The 19,667-nt window shown below is 47.4% G+C and overlaps 1 protein-coding gene across 9 annotated transcripts in view; it reads left to right on the top strand.

Moving 5' to 3' along the window:
- Positions 1-19,667, top strand: part of MPDZ (multiple PDZ domain crumbs cell polarity complex component) — a 550,514-nt gene that overhangs the window by 421,669 nt on the left and 109,178 nt on the right. The gene's annotated exons all lie outside the window — the stretch shown is intronic.

Raw genomic sequence — 19,667 nt, 5'->3', positions numbered from 1 at the left:
CCACTTTAAGTGGGAGGATATGTGGGGGTGTCCTAATTTATTCCTCAGAATACACATTTTTGTAGATATCTTTTGTTTCATGAGTAAATCAAGGAAAATTTTTGTTGTTTACCTTCAATTATATCACTTTCTTTTCCAGAAATAAATAAAAAAAGATTTGACATCGATAAATGAACATTTCTTAAGAAAGAACTGAATATTTCATGGGTTGTCCTAATTTTTTCACATGACTGTATGTTAGGAGGCAGCACAAATGGGATTTGATGATCTTAAATCAGATATCTATCCAGTCCAATGATATCCCTGGAAATCAAAGCCACGTAGCAGAATTGTCAACCTCACAAGTGGTCCCTGGACCCGTAACTTTTTCAATCTATCTTCTAATTCTGAGGAACTTCTCAAACAAGTCTATTTGCCAACAGCAAAAAAAACAAATTAGCTATCTAGTGCTCTAGACATTTGTCTTCAGCTTCTCTTGCACAAGATATATTGGCAAAAGACTGGGTTTGATCTGTTCTTTATGAACATTCACCAACATGCCTAATAACAAAATCTCTTCTTAAGTTTCAAAGGCCAAGCACCACAAGGGTTCTCTAGAATCTAACTGGCTTTGACAGAACTGCCTCTCCTCATTTCTTAAAGAGTTTACCTGATCAGATTACCACTGATCTCAACCCTAATAATCCAAAAATCAGTGGATGTTCTTGCATTCAGTCTCTGTTCCTGTGAGCAGCAACACCCAATTGCTTACTTAGGACTGACTGTCACATCCGGTCCAAGAAATATTATTCCATCAAGGGGAAAAGATTTTTCACTTGTTGTGTGTGACCCTAGGATCTTTTCACATTCCCATAAAGAAGATAGAGATCATCATTGGAGATTCCATCATACGCAATGTGGATAGCCACATTGCAGGAAGAAGGGAAGATAGACTGGTCACCTGCCTGCCTGCCGCTAGGGTGAAGGATGTGGCCAGCAGGATCACCAGGATCATAGACAGCGCGGGAGGAGAGGACACTGCTGTGATTATCCAAGTGGGAACCAATGTTGTGAGCGGACGGAAGTACAACAGGGAAGAAATGATGGGACAACTCTGCTCACTCGGAAGAAAGCTGAAGGTCAGGGAGGTGAAAGCGGCCTTTTCAGAAATCCTCCCAGTACCGAGAGCAGATGGAAAGAGGCAGGAGGAGATACGAGCAATCAACGCCTGGATGAGAAGATGGTGTGATGATGAAGGATTCGAGTTCGTGTGCAACTGGGCGACATTCTGAGGAAGCAGATACTACAGGAACGACGGCCTACACCTCACCAAGCAAGGAGCAAGAGTCTTGGCTGAAAACATGAAGAAGACCTTTGAGAAGGCTTTAAACTAAGGAACAGGGGAGAGCTGACAGTCGACATCCAGTCGATGGCCCGGACATCAGGTGATCCCAAAGATGGATCTACAAACAACGGCTCAAATAAACGGGAAGATCATGCAGAAATTGAAAGTGACAGAGAAAGAACGCAAAAAGAAACAAAAAGAGTTATAAAGACTGGAAAGTCCAAGAAGACAACACAAAGGGATCTCAAATGTATGTACACGAATGCCAGAAGCTTATCAAACAAAATGGGGGAACTAGAAGCACTAGCAAGACAAGAAGAACTAGATATCATTGGAATAACCGAAACTTGGTGGAATGAAGAAAATGAATGGGACACAGTACTTCAGGGATACAAACTATACAGAAGAGATAGAATGGGGCAAAAAGGGGGTGGTATTGCCCTGTATGTCCATGAAGGAGTCGAGTCCATTAGAGAAGGGAAGACGATAGGAAAAGAAAAACTAGAGTCCCTCTGGATAAAGATTCCAGGACAGAGCGGAGCAGACACAAAAATTGGCCTCTACTATCGACCCCCAGCACAAACGGAAGAAGCAGACCGTAATCCCACTGTAGCCCAGACCAGGGCTCAACAGCACTCCCAGTGGTTACCACAAAATAGCACACCAGCGTGTGACCCAAAATGGAGTCACCCTGCAAGTTCTGGACTTTAAACAGGAACCATAAATCACAGCTACAACAATTGTAGTTCATAGGAGAATCATTACATTTTATTCTTTCCTTCACAAAGGTAAGTAGATCATTAATGTAGCAGAAAAATTGTCAGAACTTCAAACAGCCTCAAAACAAAAATACCAAAAGAAGCAAGCAACTAAAACAGCACAAAATAAAGTTCAAGGCTTGCTCTCAGCATTAACTTAATCTCAGCTGTGCCTGAGGATTCAGTTCTCCACAGAGCTAGTACTGACTGCTCCCAAGCAGGCAGTTTCAAAAAGCACAAATACAGTTCATGGCACTTGTTCCATAGCTCTAGTGCCCAAAGTTCTAATAAAGCCTCTGGCCAGTTCAGAGCACTGCCAGGAAAGGAGAGTGTCACAGGTTTTGCAAAGTAAGGCCTCTAGACAGGCTTTCAAAATTCCCTCCCAGGGTGTTAGCAAAACCTCTTCCAATAATTCACACTCCTAGCTTACAAAAAAACAAAAATAGTCCCAGTCAAGTGAAAAATCCAAAACTCACTGTTTGCAGGTTGAGACCCAGTCCACCTGCATGGCCTCAGGAAAGTCAGGAGCACATTCAGCAAGACTTTCTTCACACTCTATGGGTTGTTCCTCCTCTGGAATAGGCAGCTCCTCAGCTTGTCCAGCCTCTAACAGCTCCATAGGAATGGGTTTGTTGCTACTGTTTGGCCCAGGGGACTCCCTAGGGAGAAAAGGTTTAAACCTCCTTCCTAGCTGGCCTCTCTGTCTGTTCTCCACTGCTGGTTTAAATACTCTGGGGCAACGCCCTACTCTAGTTGACTCAGCAGAGTTGCTGGGACCTCTTGGGCTCCCCCAGTGGTGACTCGGGGATAGATCACCTAATTCTTTCTCGCACACTTCAGGCTCCCTCTGGTGGTCACAGGATGAATTATCACTCTCAGGAACCATATGCCCCTTCCTGATTCCACCCCGGGATTTCATTTTTACTTTTTCCCCTGCCCTAACTGGTACCTTGGCAGGGAGAATACCTGGCTGGTCACATACCCCCACCCTTAAACGCTGCTTATCCCTATAAGCACCAGTAGGAGTAGCATTTTCAGGGATACGGGAAAGTATGTCAACGTTAGTGTTCAGCCGTCCCAGGCGGTGTACCACGGTAAATCTGAAAGTTTGTAGGGCTAGGTACCACCTGGTAAGGCGAGCATTGTTATTTCGCATGGTACCTAACCATTTAAGGGCAGCATGGTCCGTGACTAACGTGAAAGGCCGCTCCCCTAAATAATGGTCCAGTGTCTGCATTGCCCACTTCGCGGCCAAACACTCTAATTCCACCACAGCATAATTTCTCTCATTGGGATGCAATTTCCTACTTAAATACAAGATGGGATGCTCTATGCCGTGACTCTCCTGGCTAAGTATGGCACCCAATCCACAACCAGAAGCATCTGTCTGCAGGATCAAGGGTTTGTTGTAATCAATGGCGGTAAGAACCGGCTGTTTACACAAACTGTCCTTCAGATCGTAAAAAGCTTTTACCCCATCGGTTCCCCATTGTTAGGTATCTGGGACATCCTTCTTTAGCATATTCGTAAGCGGGGTAGCCCTGGTGGCAAAGTTAGGAATAAATCTTCTGTAATACCCTAGCAAGCCTAAAAACCCTCGCATTTGTTTTTTTCTGTTAGGCTGGGGATAAACCTGAATGCACCGCACCTTATCCACTAAGGGTTTGACCTGGCCTCTACCCACTGTGTACCCTAAGTACTTAACCTCCCTCTGACCCAGAAAACACTTTTTTTTTTTTTTTTTATTTTTTTTTTTTTTATTTATAATTATACAATCTTATTTTACAAGAATTAATTCTTGTACATTAAATACAGGAAAGAAAATTTTAACACAATAATACTTTTGCCACAATCATCATAATGATGATAATAAACCCCTTCTTAGACCACAATAAACAGGGGTTGACCAAAACTAAAATTAGAGAGAAATTTAAAGGAATAATACAAAAAAGAAAGGCATAATGTATCTAGCGCCCAATTATTATTATCCCTTAATCCTTAATCCTTGATGATCTGCTTAACATCTAGAAATTCCTTCAGATGGTTAGGAGAGAAAAAAACATATTTAACACCTAAGTACCTAACCAGGCATTTGCAGGGATACACCAATAAAAATGTTGCTCCAATATTTATAGTCTGTTGTCGCATTGCAAGAAAATCTTTCCTCCGTTCTTGTGTAGTCTTAGCTACGTCAGGATGTATCCATATTTTCTGTCCCCCAAATAATTTTTGGGAATTTTTGAAAAACAATTTCATAATCATATTCACATCCTGTTCAAAAACAAATGATACTAATAATGTTGCTCTGTCCATTTCAGATGTTATCGTTTGTTCCAGTAAAGCCGTCACATTTGCAAAATCTATCACATTTGTCTCTCCTTCTCTTACTTTCCCAATCTCATTTCCATCTTCATTTACCTTTCCTTTTCCATTTCCATTAGGCATCTTTTTATTTGGTAAATAGTAAATTTTATTGATTGGAGGAATACAATTTGAAGAAATTTCCAAATTCTCAATGAGGTATCTTTTTAGCAAATCAATAGGTAACATTCCTGAAATTTGAGGAAAATTTAGAAAGTGGAGGTTCAAACGCCTATTAAAATTTTCAAATTGTTCTAGTTTCTTATGAATGATAGAGCTATCTTTAATTGAAGCCAATTTGAATTGTTGCAATTGTTGTATGTCCCCCTGCATTTGCTTGGCTTGGCCTGTAAACTCCATTTTCATAGATTCAACTGACCCAGTCAAAATTTCCAGTTTTTCATTTAATTTTGTTACCTCATCAGTTGATTTTTCAATTTTCCCTTCCATCCTCTGCAACAATTGCCAGATGCTGTTCAAAGAAACCTCCGTTTGAGAGAGAGAAAAATCCCCTCTCTCTGCTGTTGATTCCATCTGCCGTCCCGCCGACAACGCTGAGCCCTCGTCGGGAGACCCCACGCTTTCACTTCCGGAAGCGTGTGTCTCTCGCCACAGCGTTTCGGCTGTAGCCGGACACGGAGGCGTCGTGGGAGCTGAAGGAGACAACGATGTTTCAATGCCCGAAAGGGCCAGTGACTCCCTCCCGTCACCGCCCAACGCCGAGCTCTCCACTCCAGCCTGTGTGGGCGCCGGAGAAGGCGCGAAGAAACGGTCCATCGTCTGCTGAATCGGGGTGGACATCAGGGCCGACGAGGCAGAAGCCCTAAGCACCCCTTTCCTCTTAGGAGGCATCCGTGTAAGGTATTTGAGAAACGCAGATTAGGAACTTGTTGAGAACGTCTCTCGCAGCTCCTCTACATCGCCGCCATTTTGGTCCCAGAAAACACTTTTTGGGGTTCACTGTAAACCCTGCACTCCTTAGTGCCTCCAATACGGAAGTGACATGCTCGAGATCTTGATGCCAAGAGGGGGAGTAGATGACAATGTCATCAAGGTAGGCGTGACGTCCCCTCAAAACCTCATTTACTGCCCTTTGACAAGTAACAGCTGCCCCATGCAGTCCGAATGGCATGCGGGTAAACTGGTACAACCCATAGGGAGTGCTAAAGGCAGTCTTGGGCTTGGTAGCAGCTGTTAGGGGAATCTGCCAATACCCTTTTGTAAGGTCGATGGTCGACAAATACTGCGCCTGATCAAGACGGTCCAATAGCTCATCCACCCTCGGCATGGGAAACGCATCAAATTGTGAAACTTCATTGAACTGCCGAAAATCAATGCAAAAACAAGGAGACCCATCTGCCTTCGGGACAATCACAGTTGGGCTGCACCAGGGACTCTGTGAGGGTTCGATGACTCCCAGTGTCAGCATTTCCTGGACTAAATCATTAACCAATTTCTTTTTCTCCTCGGACAATCGGTAAGGTCGGACCCTCACTATCCTACCTGGGGCGGTTATGATGTCATGGGCGATTCCTTTCGTATGGCCTGGAATGTGTGAGAATACATCCGAAAACTTTCCCACTAGGGCCTGCACCTGCTGTGCCTGGGTTACCGAGAGCTCCAGGCCTACATTAACCTTTTCTTACCGTCCTAGATCAGCTTTTTGGGGACCCAAATCGACCTCTTGACACCGCTGAGCAACCAGCGCTAATGTTTCCCTATCCTTCCAGGGCTTAAGCAGATTAATGTGATAAGTCTGAATGTGTTTCCTCTCATCTTTCACCCTATAATTTACAGGGCCTACTTTCTCTATCACAGTGGCTGGCCCTTTCCAGTGAGCCAGGAACTTATGCGGATCAGATGGTACGAGTATCAGTACCCTATCACCTACTGCAAACTGGCGATCTTTAGCCTTCCTGTCGTAATAGGTCTTCTGTTTTCTTTGGGCAAACTCTAAATTTTCCCTCCCCAGTCCAGCAACTTGAGCTAGCCTCTGTTTAAGTTGGGTCAAATGGGATAACACATCCAATTCAGTCTCATTCAGTGGGTCCCAACCCTCCTTTACTATATCAAGAAGCCCCCTGGGAGCGCGTCCATATAACATTTCGAAAGGACTGACCCCCAAGGAATCCTGAACTCTTTCCCGGGCAGCGAATAAAACATAGGGAATAAACAAGTCCCAGTCCCTCATATTCCCTTTTAGACCCTTCTTTAACATATGTTTGAGAGTCTGGTTAAAACACTCTACTAAGCCATTTGCCTGCGGGTGATAAGCAGAAGTTTTAATATGCCTTATTCCCAGCTCTCTCCAAAATCCTTCCATCTCCCTAGATAGAAAGTTACTCCCACGATCAGACAGTACTTCCCTGGGAAAACCAATGCTACAAAATAATCCCATTAACTCTTTCATTAGGGCTTTAGAAGTTGTTTTTCGAAGAGGGAAAGCCCAGGGAAATCTTGTGGCCACATCCATCACCACAAAGATAAAATTATACCCCCCTTACAGTTCTTTCCAATGGACCTACTATGTCCATGGCTAATCTTTTGAGGGGTTCATCTACCACGGGAATTGAAATTAGGGGTGCTCGAGGCGGCCTATCCATGGTCAGCTGTTGAAAGATGGGACAAGTCTTACAAAACTCCTCTACCTCTTGTCTCAATCTCGGCCAGAAGAACCTGCCCAAAATCTGGGTCTGGGTTGCTAGCACTCCCTTGTGTCCAGCTAATGGGGAATCATGTGCCAATTGTAGAATGATCTTCCTAAGCCCCTTCGGGATCACCAATTGTTCATTCTTTTCCCCTGATCGTTCTGGGCCAGGTTCTACCTTATAAAGAAGACCCCTTCTAATCCTAAATCCGGCTTTTCCAGATTGTGGTCCTGTAGCCTGTTGCCACAGATCTTGTAAAGACGGGTCAGCACGTTGTTCCCTAAGAAATGTGGGAAAGGTATCCACTATTTCTTGTGGCAGCCCTGGGAACTCTTGCGTCTGACCAACCTTTTGCAAGGCCTGAGTGCGTTGTTGCTGCTGCCTTCTCTTCTGAGCCCTTGGGGCTCTTGCCTGTTTTTGGGAAGGCCTTTCCACAACTCCCTCTTGGAAAGGGAACACCTTCCCCATCTCTGTCTCAGGACCTACAGTGGGTAATCCCTGAGACCGAGTATTAACAAGCCCCTGTTTAGTACCCAGACACTCCCTCAACCCTGGCCAGTCCTGACCCAGAATCAGGTCATACGGGGCACCGGGTACCAAAGCTACGGATACTTGATAAACCCTATTTTGGTGTAGGATTGTGGTTGGCCTAAGTGCATAGTGTACGCTATCTCCATGTATGCATTTAATAACCACTCTTTCCCCATTGGAGGTTTCTTTCTCCCCAGGGAACACCTTTTCCCAGAAGCGTACTGACATCATCGACTGATCGGCCCCGGTGTCGATCAGTGCTATCGTTTCGTGTCCACCTACGGACACTGGCGTAGTGCATGCATTTTTCAGCCCTTGCTCAGGTATACTTATTTTGTTCCCCCTAGTATCACCCCTGACCTTCCGGCTGGATATGTTCACTACTCTACAAAAATCTTGTGTGTGTCCTAACCGACCACACCTACAACATTTCCTTTTACTTCTCCGAGCGCTAGGCCGAGATAAAGGAATAGAGGCAACTCTAAGAGGGGGTTTCCTATTCCTCATTACACCTAACCCACTGGGGTCCTGCCTAGGTGTGTGTGCTTGCACTGGACTTAAACTAGGGCCTACCCCTGAGAGTTCCTGGGTACCAAGAAAGGTGTCCATGCCTTCTAAGCCCCGTCCTAGCACCTCAGGACTGAGAAAAACTTCAGGGTCCTCTCTGGGCGCAGACTCAGACCATTTTAAATGAGACGATATATTAAGTCCTACCGGAGCTGGAGAAGCTTCCCTTGGAGGCACTTGACAAGCTGGCATTGTATTATTCTGTTGGAGTAGTTGTGCAAACACTCTGGCCTGTTCCTGCACGGATGACATTAATGTTCCGTACTGCTGTATCATAGCGTTCTGTCGGGTTTGCCAACGAGCCTCATTGGTCCTTAATATTTCCTCCAGTTCCTTGGCCTGTCTCTGGTCCTCCTCGGCCATTACCACCAAAATCTGAGCCTGCTCCATAGCAAGAACCTAGAAAACAAACAAACAAGAGAAGGAACCCAAGTGTGGCTGTATTGTGAGAGTTCCCCTCTTAATAACCGTCCCCAGCCTCCAGTCCTCCCCAACCAGCACTACCTAATCCTCACCAGCTACCCCAGGTACCCTTACCGGAAGCACTGATGAGTCTGCGCGTCTGTGCTGATTGGGTGCACCGCCCGTGCTGTCACCGGTCTGGAGCTGGGTCTCCGGCTCGGTCCACTGGTTCCTCTGGATCCTCCTGGAACTGGACTCCCGCACTGGAACTCTGGTCTGTCTCTCTCCACCTCCGAACTCCAACTGAACTCCTTGTTGCACTCCTCCACAGGATATGCTGCTGTCTTTATCCTGGTTCCGCCTTCCGGTTGGAAACTCCTCCTCCGAACAGGTAACAGGAAACTCCAAATAAAGTATTCTCCGTCAAAAAACAGCGATTCAATAGAACAATTTAGCAGACAGTTCAATAGTTCCAAAATCACAATGACGGTAAGCCAAATATGCCTTCTCCAGCACAAGTTCAAAAATGGCAAAGCAAAAAGAAAAACAAAACTTTATTTTTTTTTTTCAATTGCAGTTCCTTCGTATGTCCTGCAGGAGGTGCAATATCCCACTCCTGATACCAAATATGTAATCCCACTGTAGCCCAGACTAGGGCTCAACAGCACTCCCAGTGGTTACCACAAAATAGCACACCAGCGTGTGACCCAAAATGGAGTCACCCTGCAGGACTGGACTTTAAACAGGAACCATAAATCACAGCTATAACAATTGTAGTTCATAGGAGAATCATTCCATTTTATTCCTTCCTTCACAAAGGTAAGTAGATCATTAATGTAGCAGAAAAATTGTCAGAACTTCAAACAGCCTCAAAACAAAAATACCAAAAGAAGCAAGCAACTAAAACAGCACAAAATAAAGTTCAAGGCTTGCTCTCAGCATTAACTTAGTCTCAGCTGTGCCTGAGGATTCAGTTCTCCACAGAGCTAGTACTGACTGCTCCCAAGCAGGCAGTTTCAAAAAGCATAAATACAGTTCATGGTACTTGTTCCATAGCTCTAGTGCCCAAAGTTCTAATAAAGTCTCTAGCCAGTTCAGAGCACTGCCAGGAAAGGAGAGTGTCACAGGTTTTGCAAAGTAAGGCCTCTAGACAGGCTTTCAAAATTCCCTCCCAGGGTGTTAGCAAAACCTCTCCCAATAATTCACACTCCTAGCTTACAAAAAAACAAAAATAGTCCCAGTCAAATGAAAAATCCAAAACTCACTGTTTGCAGGTTGAGACCCAGTCCACCTGCATGGCCTCAGGAAAGTCAGGAGCTTATTCAGCAAGACTTTCTTCACACTCCATGGGTTGTTCCTCCTCTGGAATAGGCAGCTCCTCAGCTTGTCCAGCCTCTAACAGCTCCATAGGAATGGGTTTGTTGCTCCTGTTTGGCCCAGGGGACTCCCTAGGGAGAAAAGGTTTAAACCTCCTCCCTAGCTGGCCTCTCTGTCTGTTCTCCACTGCTGGTTTAAATACTCTGGGGCAACGCCCTACTCTAGTTGACTCAGCAGAGTTGCTGGGACCTCTTGGGCTCCCCCGGTGGTGACTCGGGGATAGATCACCTAATTCTTCCTCGCACACTTCAGGCTCCCTCTGGTGGTCACAGGATGAATTATCACTCTCAGGAACCATATGCCCCTTCCTGATTCCACCCTGGGATTTCATTTTTACTTTTTCCCCTGCCCTAACTGGGACCTTGGCAGGGAGAATACCTGGCTGGTCACAAGACACAGCAATGATGGAGGAAATCAACCATGAATGTAGAACAGGAAACGTAACGATCATTGGAGACTTCAACTTTCCGGGGATAAACTGGAACATAGGAACCTCAAATTGCGGCAGGGAAACAAAGTTCCTGGAAACAATAGGAGACTGCTTCCTGGAACAATTGGTGGGAGAACCGACAAGAGGAACCGCAACCTTGGACTTAGTCCTAAATGGCATAACTGGAAGGACAACAGATGTGGAAGTCTCGGTCCCGCTGGGGACGAGTGATCACAACATGATCAAATTTAAAATTGGCATCGGGAAGGGGAAGCGAACCAGGACCCAAACCACAATTTTTAACTTCAAAAAAGGGAATTATGATAGCATGAGAGCCATGATAAAAAAACAACTCAAGAAAATGTCAGCCAAAATCAAAACGGTCGACCATGTATGGTCCCTACTAAAGAATACCATCACTGAAGCGCAGATTCTCTACATTCCGCAGATGTCCAAAGGAAGGAAAAATAAGAACAAAGGAGAACCAGCTTGGCTAAATAAAGGGGTGAAGGAAGCGGTAAGGGAAAAGAGGAACTCGTTTAAAAAATGGAAACGAGAAGGAACAACGGAAGCCTGGAACAGTCACAAGGTCGATCAGAAGAAGTGTCACAAGGTGGTAAGAGACGCAAAAAAAGGCCTATGAGGAAAAAATAGCGCAAGACGCCAAAAACTTCAAACCCTTTTTTAGATACATAAAAGGGAAAAAACCAGCAAAGGAGGCAGTGGGCCCTCTCGATGACCAAGGAATAAAAGGGTGCATCAAGGAAGACAAACAAATTGCGGATAGGTTAAATTAATTCTTCGCATCTGTCTTTACCGAGGAGGACACTACAACAATGCCCGAACCAGGGAAAGCATTCAAGGGAGAAATTGAGGATAGCCTCATTATCCCAGGACAAGCAGGCAGCATATTCTTTACGCATGGGTGACGTCACCGACGGAGCCCTCGGTACGGACCTTTTTAACTAGAAAGTTCTAGTTGGCCGCACCGCGCGTGCGCGAGTGCCTTCCCGCCCGACGGAGGAGTGCGTGGTCCCCAGTTTCTTCGTTTCCGCGGAGCGAAGAAGACGCGTGTGTTTTTTCAACGGCCGTTGAACTCACTTTTTTGCCTTCCCGCTCGCGTATTTTTTCTTATTTTCTTTATTTTTACCTTCGGGTTTCTTTCTCTTAATTTACAAAAAAAAAAAAAAAAAACTTTGATTTTTTTCTACCCTTTTTTCGTTTTTGCCCCGGCGGGGCCTGTTGCCATTATCCAGGCCTCGGGGTTCGATTTTGCGGAGGCTGTTTTCCCCTTCATGCCCCCGCAGGCCGGTTTTAAGAAGTGCCAGCGGTGTGCCCGCCCGATCTCCCTCACTGACCCACACAATTGGTGTTTGCAGTGTTTGGGTCCGGAGCATCGGGCGGACTCCTGCGCCCGCTGTGCTACTCTTAAAAAGCGGACGCTTAAAAACCGGCAAATCCAACAAAATCTTTTATTCGGCACCGGGTCAACGATGGACTCCTCGGCATCGACAGCGGTACCATCAAAATCGGCATCGTCTACTTCGACGACGCCCGACCCCGCATCGGCGCCGCTGGCGCAAGGTAAGCCGGCTAAGAAGCCTCCCCCTTCCCTCGAGCGCCCACCAGCCACAGTGGCGACACCGACCCTGCCGGCCTCGCGCCGACCCCGAAAGCGCTCCGCCCCGATTTCGGTGAGTGCCTCGTCATCGGCCTCCTCATCGCCGGGGCGTGGAGCGGCACCTAAGGAACCGAAGCAAAAGAAAGCGGTTCCGGTGCCTCCCCTGGATGACCGAATTGCGGCCATCCTCCAGGTTCAACTGCAAGACCAGCTGAAACATCAGCTCGAGCACCTGTTGCCTACTATTCTGGCACCGCTCCTTTCGGTACCAGACCGGCCCGAGCCCCGTACCGAGCCACCGGTATCCACCCCATCGGTACCTATTAATACCTCCATGCCGATTCTTTCGGCCCAGCAACTTCAGGCCCATCCTGTGGTTCACTCCCATGCCACTGCGGATCCTCCTCGGGACCGGGCGGGGCACCATTCTTCCCGGGACCGACACCGGTCCTCTTCTCCCGGTACCGTTTCGGTACGCTCTGGGAAATCTTTGTCCAAGACTCACCATACCGAACCTTCCACCCCGGTGTCGCGGCACGCACACCCAGAGGTCCGGGACCCAGACTTGTGGGAAGAGTCCCCTCCCGGTACTGAGGAGGACCTCTCCTCCTCCGATGAGGATCCCTCGGCTCCTGACACCACCTCCAAACCCGAGCAATCCTCCTTTTCAAAGTTTCTCAGGGAGATGTCTGCAGCCTTATCTCTCCCTCTGGAGTCAGACTCCAAGAAATCCCAAGCCTTTCTAGAAGCTCTGGATTTTGAGCAACCTCCCAAGGAGTTTCTTAAATTACCCGTGCACGACATCCTACGGGAACCTTCTATAAAAATTGGGAAAACCCCCTTACAGTATCTGGGGCCCCCCGCAAGTTAGATAACCTCTATAGGGTTATCCCAATCCCAGGATTCGATAAGTCACAACTCCCCCATGAGTCTCTCCTGGTTGAATCCACCTTAAAGAAGACTCAGGGCTCCAGTGTCTATGCCTCCACCCCTCCTGGCAGAGAGGGTAAAACCATGGACAAGTTTGGCAAGAGGCTCTATCAGAATGCCATGCTGGCCAACAGGGCGAACAACTATTCCTTCCATTTTTCATTCTACATGAAACACTTGGTTCAGCAGCTGTCCGCCCTCCAAAAGTACCTCCCAGAGAGGAAGATTCCACTTTTTCAACAACAGATCTCTGGTCTCCTTCAATTGAGAAAGTTTATGGTCCGCTCGATATATGATTCCTTCGAGCTTACCTCCCGTGCCTCTGCCATGGCTGTAGCCATGCACCGCCTGGCCTGGCTGAGAGTCTCAGACTTGGACATTAACCACCAGGATCGTCTGGCCAACGCCCCCTGTCTTGGGGATGAACTGTTTGGAGAGTCCCTGGATTCCACCACCCAGAAACTCTCTGCGCATGAAACCAGGTGGGACACCCTGATTAAACCAAAAAAAGAAGGCTCCGCCTGCACGACCTTACAGGCCTCAATCCTCATACCAGCGCAGATTCTCAGCCAGGCCACTCAATCCGCCTTCCCAACATCCTCGGCGGCCACGGCAGCAACATCACCAGACACAGGCTCGTTCTCAATCCTCTCAACCCAACAAGCCTCTTCCTCCTGCTAAACCGTCTCAGCCCTTTTGACTCTTCTCTCCAGGGCATAGCCAGTCTTCCACCTTCGCTACCTCTTCCACAACCAATCGGGGGTCGCCTCCTCATATTCTTCAGCCGTTGGGAGGTCATCACTTCGGACCAGTGGGTCCTCAACATCATCCACCATGGCTACTCTCTCAACTTCCAGACTCTTCCACCGGACAACCCTCCCGTAGAGTCTGCTTCTCACTCATCTCAAATCCCCCTCCTCCTGAGGGAGGTTCAATCCCTCCTTCTTCTCAATGCCATCGAAGAAGTACCTCCAGACCAAAGGGGTCAGGGATTCTACTCCCGCTACTTCCTGGTACCCAAAAAGACGGGAGACCTCCGTCCCATTCTCGATCTCAGGGACCTCAACAAGCATCTCGTCAAGGAGAAGTTCAGAATGCTCTCCCTTGCCACGCTCTACCCTCTTCTTTCTCAACACGACTGGCTATGTTCCCTGGACCTCAAGGAGGCCTACACTCACATCTCCATCAATCCGAATTCTCGCCGCTACCTGCGTTTCCAGGTGCACCACCGTCACTATCAGTACAAGGTGCTTCCCTTTGGCCTCGCTTCATCTCCCAGGGTATTCACCAAGTGCCTTATAGTGGTAGCGGCCTTCCTCAGGTCTCACAACCTCCAGGTGTTCCCCTACTTGGACGATTGGTTGGTGAAAGCACCTACGTCTCAACTTGTGCTACAGGCTACTCATCACACCATCTCTCTCCTCCACCTCCTGGGGTTCGATATCAACTACCCCAAGTCGCATCTGCTTCCCACCCAGCGACTTCAATTCATCGGAGCAGTTCTGGACACCACACTAATGAGGGCTTTCCTTCCCTCCGATCGTCAGCAGACCCTGCTCCACCTCTGTCGTCAGGTCCTCATGCATCCCACCATTCCTGCCCGACAAATGATGGTCCTCCTGGGCCACATGGCATCGACAGTACATGTCCTTCCTCTGGCACGTCTCCATCTCCGAACACCTCAATGGACTCTCGCCAACCAATGGTCACAGACTACGGATCTTCTTTCTCATCCCATCTCTGTGACATCATCTCTTCAGCAATCTCTCCAATGGTGGTTGAACTCCTCAAATCTTTCCAGGGGTCTGCTCTTTCATCTGCCCCCTCACTCCATGATCATCACCACAGATGCCTCCCCCTATGCGTGGGGAGCCCACCTGGGAGATCTACGCACCCAGGGTCTTTGGACCCCACAGGAGCGTCAACATCACATCAATTTCCTGGAACTCAGAGCCATGTTCTACGCCCTCAAGGCTTTCCAGCATCTTCTCTGCCCTCAGGTTCTTCTCCTGTGCACAGACAATCAAGTCGCCATGTACTACATAAACAAACAAGGCGGCACCGGATCTCGCCTCCTTTGTTTGGAGGCTCTACGCATCTGGACCTGGGCCACGGCCCGCAATCTCTTCCTCAAGGCTGTCTATATCCAGGGCGAACAGAACTCCCTGGCCGACAATCTCAGCCGCATCCTTCAACCTCACGAGTGGACACTGGATCCTCCAACACTCCTCTCCATCTTTGCTCGCTGGGGCACTCCGCAGGTGGACCTCTTTGCAGCACCTCACAATCATCAGCTGCCCCAATTCTGTTCCAGACTCTTCTCTCCTCATCGTCTGGCCCCGGATGCATTCCTGCTCGATTGGACGGATCGGTTCCTGTATGCCTTCCCTCCACTTCCTTTGATGTTGCGGACCTTGTTCAAACTCTGCAAAGACAGGGCCACCATGATTCTCATCGCCCCTCGGTGGCCTCGACAACACTGGTTCTCCCTCCTGCTTCAACTCAGCTCCAGGGAGCCCATTCCTCTTCCTGTGTTTCCTACTCTACTTACACAGCAGCATCAATCTCTACTACATCCCAATCTGTCTTCGCTCCACCTGACAGCTTGGTTTCTCTCGGGCTGACCTCTCCAGAGAATCTTTCTCAGCCTGTCCGTCTCATTTTGGACGCCTCCAGGAAACCGGCCACCCTCCAATGTTACCATCAGAAGTGGACCAGGTTCTCCTCGTGGTGTCTACGGCATCATCATGATCCCATTCTTTAGCGGTGGAATCTGTACTGGACTATTTGCTCTCACTGTCCAATGCTGGCCTCAAATCTACCTCCATCAGAGTCCACCTCAGTGCCATCACTGCGTTTCACGAGCCTATCCTCGGAAAACCTCTCACGGCTCATCCACTGGTTTCCCGGTTCATGAGAGGTCTCTTCAATGTCAAACCACCTCTACAGCCTCCTCCTGTCGTCTGGGACCTGAATGTGGTTTTATCAGCACTCATGAAACCTCCGTTTGAGCCTCTTGCCACAACTTCGCTCAAATTTCTTACCTGGAAGGTGCTTTTCCTAATTGCCATCACCTCTGCCAGGAGGGTTAGCGAACTGCATGCACTGATCGCCGATCCACCATTCACTGTTTTTCACCATGACAAGGTGGTCCTGCGTACCCATCCAAAATTTCTTCCGAAGGTGGTCTCAGCTTTTCACCTCAACCAGTCCATTGTGTTGCCCGTCTTTTTCCCTAAACCCCACTCTCATCCTGGGGAACAGGCACTGCACACGCTGGATTGTAAGCGTGCCCTGGCCTACTACCTTGACCGTAGCTCACCGCTCATCTCCTCAGCTCTTTTTGTCTTTCGACCCTAACCGTCTAGGTCGTCCTGTCTCCAAACGGACGCTTTCCAATTGGCTGGCTGCCTGTATTGCGTTCTGTTATGCTCGGGCCGGTCTCTCACTGGAAGGTGCTGTCACGGCCCACAGAGTCCGAGCTATGGCTGCGTCTGTGGCTTTCCTCCGTTCCACGCCCATCGAGGAAATCTGCAAGGCGGCCACTTGGTCCTCAGTTCACACGTTCACTACTCACTACTGTCTGGATGCCTTCTCCAGACGGGATGGACACTTTGGCCAATCTGTGTTACAAAATTTATTTTCCTGATGGCCAACCATCCCTCCTCCCTCTTTGTTAGCTTGGAGGTCACCCATGCGTAAAGAATATGCTGCCTGCTTGTCCTGGGATAAAGCACAGTTACTTACCGTAACAGGTGTTATCCAGGGACAGCAGGCAGATATTCTTACGTCCCACCCACCTCCCCGGGTTGGCTTCTTTGCTGGCTTATCCTAACTGGGGACCATGCACTCCTCCGTCGGGCGGGAAGGCACTCGCGCACGCGCGGTGCGGCCAACTAGAACTTTCTAGTTAAAAAGGTCCGTACCGAGGGCTCCGTCGGTGACGTCACCCATGCGTAAAGAATATCTGCCTGCTGTCCCTGGATAACACCTGTTACGGTAAGTAACTGTGCTTTACAGTGGATGTGGACTTGGAAATGATATAATATCAAATCGATAGGCTAAAAAGTGACAAGTCCCCTGGACCGGATGGAATTCACCCGAGAGTACTAAAGGAACTTAAGATGGAAATCGGAGAGCTTTTACAAACCCTAGCTAACTTGTCAATTAGAACCGGAAAAATACCAGACGACTGGAAGATAGCAAATGTCATTCCAATCTTCAAAAAAGGATCGAGAGGGGAACAGGGCAACTATAGACCTGTGAGTCTTACGTCGGTTCCTGGGAAGATGGTTGAAGCAATAATCAAGGATAGTATAGTGCAACACCTGGAGAATCGTGACCTGATGAGAGCTAGTCAACACGGCTTCAGGAAGGGGAAGTCATGCCTGACGAATTTACTTCAATTTTTTGAGAAGGTGAACAAACAAATTGATAGCGGAGACCCGGTGGATATAATATATTTGGATTTCCAGAAGGCGTTCGACAAGTTTCCACACGCTAGGCTTTTGAGGAAACTACAAAGCCATGGGATTGAAGGGGATATACTACGATGGATAGCAAATTGGCTGGAGAACAGATTGCAGAGGGTAAGCATAAATGGAAAGTTCTCGGACTGGGAAAATGTGACAAGCGGTGTGCCCCAAGGCTCAGTTCTTGGACCCATATTATTCAATATATTCATAAATGACCTGGAAGAGGAAACCACGAGTAATATAATCAAGTTCGCAGATGACACAAAACTATGTCGACCAGTTGGATCACATAAGGACATTGAAGAACTCCAAAGAGATCTGAACCAGCTAAAAAAATGGGCAGAAAAGTGGCAGATGAAGTTTAATGTAGACAAATGCAAAGTGATGCATCTGGGTACGAAAAACAAGGAACGTGATTATATAATGTTAGGTGTGGCATTGGGCAAAAGTGAACAAGAAAAGGACCTGGGGGTACTGATAGACAGGACCCTGAAGCCATCGGCACAATGCGCAGCGGCAGCAAAGAAAGCAAACAGGATGTTGGGCATGATAAAAAAGGGTATTACAAGTAGATCGGCAGAAGTCATCATGCCTCTTTACAGAGCAATGGTCAGACCGCACCTGGAGTACTGTGTCCAACACTGGTTTCCTTACCTAAAGAAGGATATAACTCTGCTGGAGAGGGTGCAGAGGCGAGCCACGAAGCTAGTAAAAGGTATTGAGAATTTGAGCTACAAAGAACGCCTCGTAAAACTAGGATTGTTCACCCTCGAGAAGAGAAGGCTGCGAGGGGATATGATAGAGACTTTCAAAGGTTTTGACATAATAGAACAAGAAGCATCATTATTGACATTGTCAAATGTGACTCGGACGAGAGGCCATAAACTAAAATTGAGGGGCGACAAGCCCAGGACTAATGTCAGAAAGTTCTGTTTTACACAGCGAGTGGTGGACGCTTGGAATGCTCTCCCGGAGGAGGTGGTGACGGAAATCTCCATTATGGGATTCAAGTGCAAGTTGGACGCACACCTGCTTGCAAATCACATTGAGGGATACGGGAAAACAGGGTCTTCATCAGGGAACACCTAGGACGTAAACAGGGAACACCTGGATTGGCCTCCGCGTGTGCGGGTCACCGAACTGGATGGACCAATGGTCTGATTCGGTGGAGGCATTTCTTATGTTCTTATGTTCCCACAAAATGCTATCCTATACCTATATACTTCTTTCAAAGTGCACCATAGTACTCTATGGGCCTATCATGTCTTGATGAATTAAGTTAGGGCTTCCCACATTCTGATTGTTTCCAAATTCATGAAGGGATTTCTTCATATTTGACCTCTACTTCAGAAACGGTCACACCTATGAAACCTGAAGCTTGTACTTTTTTTCATGAAATCACATATTGAACCACTAGAACCCTAGTCATTACCATCTTAAGTTGGGAGTAAATTTCCTAGTAGCAGTTAGTTCATCCAAAAGGATATTGAATTCAAGCCTTCGTCACAGTTCTGTCAAATAGTCACATTTTAAGTTCCTATCAAAGGTAGTAACTTCTTTCCACATCAATGAATAGATAGTGTTTCTAGCCTTCTACCCAAAAAGTCATAATGATACATGTGAAAAAGCTTTCCTTACCCTGGACTGCAAAGAAGCTCTTGCTTATTAGAACATAAGTATAGCCTTACTGGGTGAGACCAATGGTCCTTCAAGCCCAGTAACCCGTCCTCACAGTGGCCAATCCAGTCCATAGTACCTGGCAAAAACCCAAAGAGTAGCAACATTCCATGCTACCGATCCAGTGTAAGCAGTGGCTGGAAAAAAAGACCAAACAGAATTCATCAGGATATCTGTGCATCTGTTTGTTGTCCTTTACTACCATAGACTTGTCCCCTCTTTTACAAAGGTGCGTTAGCCATTTTAGCGCACGCGCTAAACACTAACGCATCCATAGACTAACATGTACGCATTAGCATTTAGCGTATGGTTAGCGTGCACTAATATTTAGAGCGCGCTAAAACGCTTAGCTCACCTTTGTAAAAGGACTCCTTGGTTTTCCATTTACAAAGTGTTCTGTTGCTATTTGGTTAGTGTTTTGTATACAGCTCTTATGATCATGATTGTATTCCCCTGGCCAGCAGTTTCAAACCTCACCAAATCAAAGTCACTTCTACAACTGAGCTCTTTTAAAATCTTAGTTTCTTGACAGCATCTGCAAATCAGCTCCTCATTACATGCTTTTG

This window comes from Geotrypetes seraphini, chromosome 1 (genome assembly GCF_902459505.1).
Source record: "Geotrypetes seraphini chromosome 1, aGeoSer1.1, whole genome shotgun sequence".
In the NCBI taxonomy this organism is placed as follows: Eukaryota; Metazoa; Chordata; class Amphibia; order Gymnophiona; family Dermophiidae; genus Geotrypetes; species Geotrypetes seraphini.
Note: the sequence above shows the minus strand (reverse complement) of the source record. Positions and strands in the feature narration are given on the sequence as shown.